Source organism: Solanum pennellii, chromosome 7 (assembly GCF_001406875.1).
Source record: "Solanum pennellii chromosome 7, SPENNV200".
NCBI classification, from domain to species: domain Eukaryota; kingdom Viridiplantae; phylum Streptophyta; class Magnoliopsida; order Solanales; family Solanaceae; genus Solanum; species Solanum pennellii.
In genome coordinates, this window is record NC_028643.1 from 9746021 (window position 1) to 9756470 (window position 10450).

The 10450-nt window shown below is 35.0% G+C and overlaps 1 pseudogene; it reads right to left on the minus strand.

Moving 5' to 3' along the window:
• Positions 1–3966: 3966 nt before the first annotated feature.
• The window catches only part of LOC107024824, a 31036-nt pseudogene continuing 24552 nt past the window's right edge, over positions 3967–10450 (minus strand).

The window sequence follows — 10450 nt, forward strand, 5'->3', positions numbered from 1 at the left end:
GGGTACTGTGTGGTTTGGTACTCACCCCTTCCTTATACAAACTTTTTGTAGGTTATCAGACCGGATCTTCGTGATACCTTTTAGTCTCTTCATTTCCGAGGATTCTGTGGAGATTTTGAGGTAGCTGTTGTCATCTCAGCAGACCTTCTTACTTTTGTTTATGATTTGTTTTTACTTGAAATACTATGTCATTAGAGACTTGCATATGTTATTTCAATTCTAGTATTTACAATAGAGGCTTGTGCACGTGACAACATGGTTTTGAGGATTGAATTAAGTGGACTTGTTTTCGTAATGGGACTTTTGTTTATTTTCGCACTTTGTTAGATGTTGAGTTTTAGGATGACTTGTCTTGGTGAGATAAGACGAGTGCCATCACACCCATTTTTGGATCGTCACGCTATTCATTTATTTTATTAAACGTTTTAAAAACTTAAGTTCTCTATTTTGGGCGAGTTGAATATATTTTATTATTCAGATTTTTCTTTTGAGTTAAAGTTTTGTATTTAAGTTTCATTAATATTTATTTACTTTTTAAGCTTTGTATGCTTAAGTTAGTCTTCCGCTTGTAGTCAGCCAGGATGAGGGTTCACTTGGGGACAAACAATGATTCTCGAGCGCCGACCTCGTCCATGATATAGACTTGGATCGTGATATATTAATTATATATATTCATACCCAATACAATATTTGTACATATTTTAAGTTAGATAAATTTAAACTTTTAAAATAAAATAAAAAGAAGTGATTCCTTATAAATTTCTAGTATCATGTAATCCATTTCCTTGATCCTTTTTGTTTTCTTAAATATTAGTATATTTTCATATATAATTGCTTTTCTTTATTTGTTTCTCTGAAAGAGATATTCTTTCTTTCCATATTTAAACTCTATTTTTTTTGTTTTTTATTTCCTTCTTTGCTGATCGATTTTCATAATTAATAAATATCCATGTTTAAATCCTCTTCTTTTTTTTGTTTCTTTATGTATTCTTGTACCATGTTAATTTATTATCCTTTCTCCTTTCCATTTGGTTTCTCTCCATACTTAAATCATGCCTTTCCTATTACTGCTTTCCTTAAATACTTGATTTATTTCAATGTTTAACATCTATCCTTTATCCTTTATTTTGTTTCCTTAGATAAATTACCTTTTCGCCATCATTTGCTTCTATGAATAATTTATTTTGATGTCTTAATTTTTATGACTTTTCATGTTTCAATCACTTTTTTCGTCTATTTATATATTTAATTTTTGTTACCATGTAATGTCACGATCCAAAAACTTGACTCATTATAGCAACTACAATAACCCGGAATGACAAGTAATTGATGTAAATCCCAATATATGAATAATTTGACAAACACAATAGGAGAAACGAACGGAAGCAATATAAACGTATATGGACAAAAATAAAGATCCTAACTAGAACCTGGTAATCATGAGTAGAGAGCTACTACATAGAGAATCCATATCCTAAAAGTGGACAAAATTTACAGACTTGTCATGAGTAATTCCATAAGCTCACCCTCACCTCTAAATCCAATGACAGCTGGCTCAAAATCAATGTTGATAGCTGGTGCTTGAAAGGCATCACGAAGCAGATGTAGAGTGTAGTATGAGTACCAAAACAACAGGTACTCAGTAGCCGCAATATAATCCATTTCCTTACTTTTAAATCGTCACTAGTATCAAAGTGTTCTTAGCAACATTGTCGCCTCTAAATATTCTGAACTATGGCTTTCTCCCTTTCCATTTAAGTATGTCATGAAAAATTGATGAGTGGTGGATTTCCACTCATTTGACGCTTGTTTCATATTAGTTTTAGAGGACATTTGAATAAACCAAGTGAACTTGAGGAAAAAAGAGGTAGAAGAGCTGAAAAATGCAATTCTGGCAAGAAAAGTGTCCTAGATGAATGCGGTCAACTGACCCACGAACCTGGAGTTCTAGTCAACATTGGACCGTGAACATAGTAGATGCCAGCTATCAATGTGGCCTCGTGGTCAAGGAGGACCGTGATTGCACCCATTAGACCGTGAGCACGCTCGTCCAATCCACACAATTCTGGGAATACAGACAATGGGAAGATTTGGAATTTCACCAAAATAATCCCAAAATCCTTGGTACTCTCAACATCAGTCATAGTTTAGATCCAAGATCCATCCTTCATAGAATAGAGAGTGAAGAGAAAGACTTGTAGTTTTCTTCTTTTGGTTGAGACTTTAAAATCTAGTTGCCTATGATCAACGTTATCAAAGACACTTCATCCACTACTAAGCATCGACGATCGTTAGTCACTATATGACCGAACCAAGGGTTGGGATCGTTCCCACATGGAGTGGTACTGAGAATATTTTGGCCAAGCACAAACAAGGTAATTCTAGTCGTAGCTACACAAAATTATCGAATAAAAATATATTAAATCTAAAGGGGGTGATGCAAGCATCAATTATCAATGAGGCTTTTGTTTATCAACTAAAGAGAGCAAAAATACAAAGATACTAATCAAGGAGATGAGATTCTTGGGATGTGAAAGGAATACGAGATAAACTAAACTATTGGGTACATGTTTTTAATGATAAATTTATTTAACATTTGTGACTAGTCTAGACTATAGTGGGGATAAATTCTCTCTCGAGCAACTTACCTTGAATAAACTCGATTCTCTCAAACACATAGTTTCTACATTAAGCACAACCTCCACCTTATCCCACTCACTCTCTCGAGCTGACTGTGTGAAAACGGACTAGGGTTAACTTTCTCGAGTTGAAGCCCATGTACACCTAATACCATCGGCTATTAATTTAGTAGTCTTTCTTTTACGACCTCTCTCTCGAGCAACATGAAAACACAGAGATGAAATTTGTTTACAACTACAATCCCATTAAGTTCATGCACAATTACTAAACGAAATCACATTTAAACAACAAACCATCAACAAGAAAGACCCAACAAATAATCTTAACCCATATTCACAAAATCACACACTAAGAATTGAGGTTTTAACTAGCCATATAAAAGAGATAGAAATTTATACCAATATGAGTTTGCGTTCAAATGATCATGAAGATTTAAGCCTTAAAACAAGCCAAGAGTGAAGAATCTGCAAGACCCAAGTCCAAATTGTTGGAGTTGAAACCCTCTTGAATCTTCAAAGTTTTTCCTAAACCCTCTCAAACTTAAGAATATTCTAAGTTTGAATTAATTGTCTTTTTCTTCATACTAAGCTAGCAATGAAAACGAGTATTTATTGCATTCATAGATTTGTGTTGCAAGGTCACTTGGCAAAGTTAGTCGGGATCACCGATACACTCAGCGATTTTCCTTTGGTCGATTTCATCGTCTCTTTGGTTTAGCCTTCAGTCTCTTCGCGCTTAGAGTCACTGGGTGATACGGTACTGCTTCGCGGAACCACTCGATGAAACACTGACTGCTCCATTTAATCGCTAACTTAATATCTCCCTTCAGGGCTTAACACACTGGAACAAAAAGTGATCTCCAGGACGATTGGCAACTCGCCAACTGGGCTCGGCAATCTTCAGGCCTTCATTTCTTAGTTTTTTCCAACCGCCTTGTTCATTTTTGCTTGATATTTTCCAAGCTTTACCACAAACTCCAGATACTTGAAACTTAAGGATTTTCATCAAATATTAAGACAAAATATGCATTTGAGGGAACAAATTTTATCAAAATATAGCCCTAATTGAGTCCAACTTGTAGACTCATCAACATCCCCAACTTAACTTTTGCTTGTCCTAAGTAAAACTCAAGTTCAATAGTTCAAAGAGGATTTCTCAAACAGTGGTACACAAGACTCTATCATGAATGCATACAATAAGACTAAATTTACTCATGCAAGGAAAAACTGTGTATCCAAAGATTCAAATTGTGACACACCATTACCAAAGATTCTCAAGCTCGCAATACTTACGTCAAATGCAAGTTCAAGCTCAATGAATGCAAGTTCAAGATTCAAGTTGGTTCAACATTTCTGCAAGTGCCCATTTTAGTGCATTTGATGGATTATCCACGGTTGCCAATATTAGTTCCTGAATATTATTTGTTTGTAACAAATCATGTATTGTCAGCACTCTCGAATGAGATGAACATTAATTCATGCCTAATTCATAAATTCTTTTAGTTAATATATAGGATGTAAATAGATGCTCTATTTATAGTTATGAATAATGATTCATTATTTGTTTGGTCAACCTTTTGAGAAATCAAAAATTGATTTATTAGAGAATTGAGTTGTTTAACCTCACGTTTAAGGAAAAAAATGTATTTTAGAGTAGTAGCAGAAGTTATTTTTAAATTGATTATCCAAATACAAACTACTCCTCTAAATGTACTTTTACTATAGGTATGTTTGACAAAATGAAAGTTTTGAAATAAGCAAATTTAAAGTTTGGCAAAATAGACTATCAATCATAAAAGCTATAGGTGATCACACAATCTTCTAACATACATGTTCAAATAGTAATTGAATGAATACTCACAAGTTCTTGTGCCTTAATCTCTTTAACATTCATCAGTGGATTCCATTAGAATCTTTGAGCAAGATACGAACATCAAGGATGTCATATTCCAAAGATTTGTTTCCATCTTTCCAAATATGGATCCTTTGATCAACTTCAGCATCAATGTGTTTTGTTGCTGTGACATAGGCTTTATTGATAATTTTCTTGTGGCCATCCAAATCAAACACACTTAACCATGGAAAGTAATCTGATATACCATAAGCATGAAGATATTCAACAAGTCTAAAGAGTGCATCAACTTGCTCATCTTCAATTATAATTTCACATCAAATTTCAAACTACATTCCAACTATAGCGTCTTGTCACTTTCCTTAAGTTACTAACACCTTGGTTGTTTCATTGATTGGAAATGAATCAATGAAGATGGTTAGCTTCTTCATCCCTTTTATGATGAAGCCATTGAAGTGATGTTGTGGATAGGACATGGGAAGCAATATTTCTCCTCATTTTTTTTCATTGATCACCGATGGAGAAAGACAGAGGTCAAGTAGACATTACAAATGAGGTTTGCAGACATGCAAATAGGTCTGGAGGAGAAACTAGTGTCACTTCAAGACCGTCGTGATTGACGCATCCACACTAACTCTCCGGTGGGAGAAGTGCCACTACTACAATCCAAACCAAGCAACTAAACAAAAAACTAAGGCATTTAAGTTACGGAAGCAAGTTAAATACTAAGGAAATATATAGAGTTCCCATATACTCCAACAAAATCTGATAATACTAAACTAACATTGCGGAAGATACGCCTGGAACTTCAAAGTTAATAAACCAAAACATCTAACTCAATGAACCAAAGTCTAAACAAGAAGGGATACAACCCCAAATTAATTTATTACTAACTAGAAAGAATAAGTCTGAAATATAGACGCAAATGGAAGGAGAACTCATGGCAACCTAGAAGAATTAGCTCACCATTGAATTCGAATGCAATCACTGATCTTCTGAACGAGGTTTGTCAATAGCCACTTGAAGATGCCCTGTACTCAACAAAAATCAAAGCAAGTGCAGTATCAGTACACAACCACAATGTACTGGTAGGATCACGCGAGTATCCCTCTAAGTGTATCATAAGCAACTCAAGGAACATTATAAACACATGCATATACCGAACATAAAAAATACCATCAACATTTATGAAAAACGTACGCTTTAGATACACAATTCTGTCAAGTAGTTGGTCCTTTAATGGAATCCAAACCCAAACTATTAGCATACCGAAATGTGGTACCTGATCCCATAGTTATGCAAGAACATGGAAACCAATCCTATCATTATGCCGGAACGTGGAAACCGATCCCACTTAGTTATATTAAACGTGGCAACCAATCCTTCAACACAGCACAATCACAGTGACAAGTATATTTTCAAATCCTACGATCAAGAAGTGATTCATGGCATATAGTTGTTCGTCTATCTCATTTACAACAAGTGTGATTAATAATTCAACATTCACATACATGCACGTATTATAATGAAAAAAAACATACATCACACGATCATAAAATCACAACAATCACCTAACTCAAAACAAGCTTGAAACCCTAAGAATCTTGATCTTTCCCTTTCCGGATTCGTTCTACTTGTTCTTGGTATACAAATAATTAGTATAATACGGAAATCAATAAGCAATCACTAATTACCCAAATTACTAACAACTCTATGAATCCTAGATCAACACATGATTTTAATTATCCAAAATAGGGTTGTTTCCACCATATATTCTAGATCTAAAACCCTCCCATATCGATAATTACCCATTCTATTACGTTCTACGGATTGAAAAATTGAATCGGGGAGTGAAAACTTGCCTGTAGCCTCAAGTATGTTGAAAAATGTTCAAGAAGTTGCATGGAGTCATCCGTTAGATCTCAAGGTCGAAATGTGAGAAATGAGGATGGTTTGGGGTTTATTTACGATTTTAAGTCGCGTCTAGCCCACCACAATGGCACCCACCTACTACAGCGGCCCTGCCTGACAAAATAAACCCTGCCAAAGTGACTTGCACGAAACTAATGAGATATTTTAATAATTCCAAGACCTTCATTTCACAACACACCTTTAACCAACGACACATAGAATATATTGTTTATGCTAACATAGATTTCGAGAGTTCTACTCGCCCGAATTCATTTTCATAAAGTTATATGAAATATTTTGAGTTATCTAACTACTCATGTAATTAAAATTATAATTAAATCAACCGATATCTACTAGATATCCCTACACCTTGATAACTTCGATTTCGTCTAAATCTGGACTAGGTTGGGAAATTCAAAGTTACTATGAAAAAGTTTTCTGACCCAAAATTTTCCCCCATTGGCTTTTATATACCAATGGAACCCAATCGTTACAATAAATTACACACATCATGGTCAAGAATTGCAATCGGTTCCTCCTCGTATTGGAGGTATTTTTTCAACACAATAGAGTCCCACTTAATCATGTAATTGTCGTCACCATGATCTCTCTTCAAGATGGACACATGAAATATTGGATGAACATCCAATAGATTAGGAGGAACGGCCAATACATACGCCACGGGTCCTACACATTCAAGGACCTTAAAGATACCAATGTATTGTAGGCTTAGCTTACCTTTATTGACAAATATGATCACCCCTTTCATTGGTAATACCTTAAGAAGAAAATTCTCACCGGTTTGAAATTCCATTTCTCTTACCTTATGATCTGCATACTTATTCTATCTACTCTGAGCTGCTAGAAGCTTAGCTTGAATACTTCTCACCATACCTTGAGAATCCTTCACTAAATCAACCCCCAAAGATTTCACATCTCCCGCCTCAAACCATCTGAGTGATTTACATTCCCTCTCATAGAGTGCCTCAAATGGTGTTATATCTATGCTGGAGTGACAACTATCATGATAGGACAATTAACACAAAGGTAGAAACTTATCCCAATGCCCGCCAAAATCAATCACACATGCCCTCAACATGTCTTCTAATCTTCATAGTCCTCTCAGACTGCCCGTTTGTTTGTGGATGGAAGAGTATACTAAAAGTGAGTTGTGTGCCAAATTCGTCATGTTATTTCCTCCAAAAGTTGGATGTGAATTGGGTACCACGGTCTGAAATGATAGAGAGAGGCACCCCATGCAACCTCACTATCTCTTTCACATAGAGTTTAGTCAATTACTCAGCATTATAATCTATTCTTACCAAAATAAAATGGGATGACTTAGTCAATCTATCAACCACTACCCAAATAGAATAAAACTTCACAAAGTCTTGGGAAAACAAGCCAAGAAGTCCATGGCTATCCTTTCCAACTTCCATTTTGGAATTGGCATTATTTGAAGCAAACCAGCAGGCCTTTGGTGTTCATATTTAACTTGTTGGCAATTTTGACACTTAGCCACAAACTTCCCTATATAGATAATAATAAATTCACCTTAAATTTTAGTACATCTTGGTCACACCTGGTTGAATATAATATCGCGGACCATGGGATTCTATCAACAACTTTTTAATTAAATCATTACTCGAGAAACACAAATTCTTCCTTTAAAACTAAGTACACATTCAGTATCAAGAGTGGCCTCTTGTATCTTACAAATCACAGCCTTCTTTCTAAGCTCCTTCAAATTTTCATCTTCAAATTGTTTGGCCTTAATCTCATTAATGATCTGGCCCTCACTTCAATTCTAGCTAATACCCCACCTCTTTATGAGATGCCTAATTGCATGAACTAAGACTCCACACTCTAAATTTCTTTAGCCAAAGTCGCTTGGTTATACTTAAGCAAGCTAGACTACCCATACTCACCTTTTTCAACTCAAAGCGTTTGCCACCATATTAGACTTTCCCGCATGGTATTGAATGGTGACATCATAATCCTTAGTAATTTCATCCACCTTTGCTGCCTTAATTCAGATTTTTTGAGTAAACACATGCTGCAAACTATGATGATTAGTATCTACCTTACACTTAAGACCATAAGGTAATGCTGCCAGATCTTAAGATCAAACACTACCTCTGTCAACTCCAAATCATGTGATAATTCCTCTCATACACCTTAATTGACGCAAAGACATAAGCTATAACATTCTTATCTTTCATCAATGATCTACGTGAGTTTATGATAATTTTAATATAATTTACTTGAGAGTTGTGTGTTTCTAGGGCCATTTTGCATTAGTTTTTATGTGTTTTTCTGATGTTTGCAGGAAATAAGTTCAGACGTAAAAAATTGGAGACACGGTTGAGAAAAGTGCAGAAAAAGGAATTTACAGAGGCAACCTACAGTTCGTATGTCAAGTTAGGCCTCTTAGATGATAGTCGTGGATGGGAAGGTAAGGCATTGCTGATGATCAAGGAATTTTTGACCAAGTGTGTGACCACAGTTGCAACTTACGGACCATAGATTAATCTATGGACCGTACTGCTGCTCCGTCAAATTTTTAAGAGAATTGGTCCCACATAGTACTAAAAAGTCTATGTGTGGAGCTAGGAAGAGGATTTATGGACCGTAGATTGTCTTATGGTCCATACTATTATTCGTTGAATGTGCATAAGATGTTGAAGATTTTGAATATTGAAAAATTACTAAGTCACCTACGGACCATATACTGACAAATAGATTGTAGGTCACTGTCTTAGATTGAAGATGCATCCTCAAAATTTATTTCCTTATTTCGTTTCCTTTTAAGTTTTGACTATTTTTTCTATATATATGGGATGGAAAGATCTTTTTTTGGGGTTAGTTCTAGTTCTTGACTTTGGGAATTAATATTTGCAAACTTTGGCAATTATTGATTTCAAAAACACGTTTTGAAGATTTTGACTTTGCAATTCAAGTTGAATTTCGGGGTTAATTCTTCATATTACGTAAGTTCATGATTTCTTCATCTAAATCAATGAATTGTGATCTTGCTAGTAACTAAATCCACAATTAGGGTTGTGAGAACCATGAGCCATTAATATAGTATTAATAGTAATTAAGCAGTCCTTGAATAGTGTTATTGCATGCATTGATAATTCTTTTATTTAGAAGTCCTTTTAACGAGTGCACATGTTAGAACTCGCCTTTTTGCTACTTGTCGGACCAAGGAGGTTAATAACAAAAGAATTATCAATATAGATTTAGTGTGAAAGTATCTAATAGTCTAATGTCAATTGGTGCGAGGGTGAAAACTAAGTCATACATTGATGTGATGTCTAATATGAGGTAAAGGTAAAGGTTAGTAAATTATACACATGTAGCTGGACCAAGGTGCGGGGTGAAATTCTTTATTTGTCGGACCATGGATTTAAAGATACCTAACTTATCACTTTGCATGTAATACACTAGGAAGGGATTGCTATTACTAAGATTAATGTGTTATGAGCTTATGGTGAACACCTATTCCCTAGTTATTTTCTCATCTTAATAACAACTAAAGTTTGAATCTTTCTCACTTTTCAATTTCCCAAATTTGTTTCACAAATTCCCCCTTTATTTTCTTGTTTTGGAAATAACTTCGCTAACTGATACGCTCAAACTTACTTCTCAAATGAGAAGTAAAGCGGTCGAGTCAAGTAAATAACCCAACTAGTGAGGTTGGGATCGTTCCCACGAGGAAAATAGTCTAGACTTAACTTCAACTTGTTTATTACTATTGTTCGGTTGATGACTTCCTTGGAAAGTAAAAAAACATAAAAAAGGGGGGTTTGTATTTCCTAATAAGTAAAAATAACTAGCTAAATTGAAAGAGACACTTAATGAGTTTGAAAGTTGGGTTTTAATCAGTTAATCAAAGTAACTAGGGTTTACGTGTTCCCCACAGGTTCATAACTCGATAATTCTAACTATAACAATTCTTTCCTAGTATCTTGCATGCAAAGTGATAAGTTATGTATTTCTAAATCCTTGGTCCGGCATCTAGAAAATCTCACTCCGCACCTTG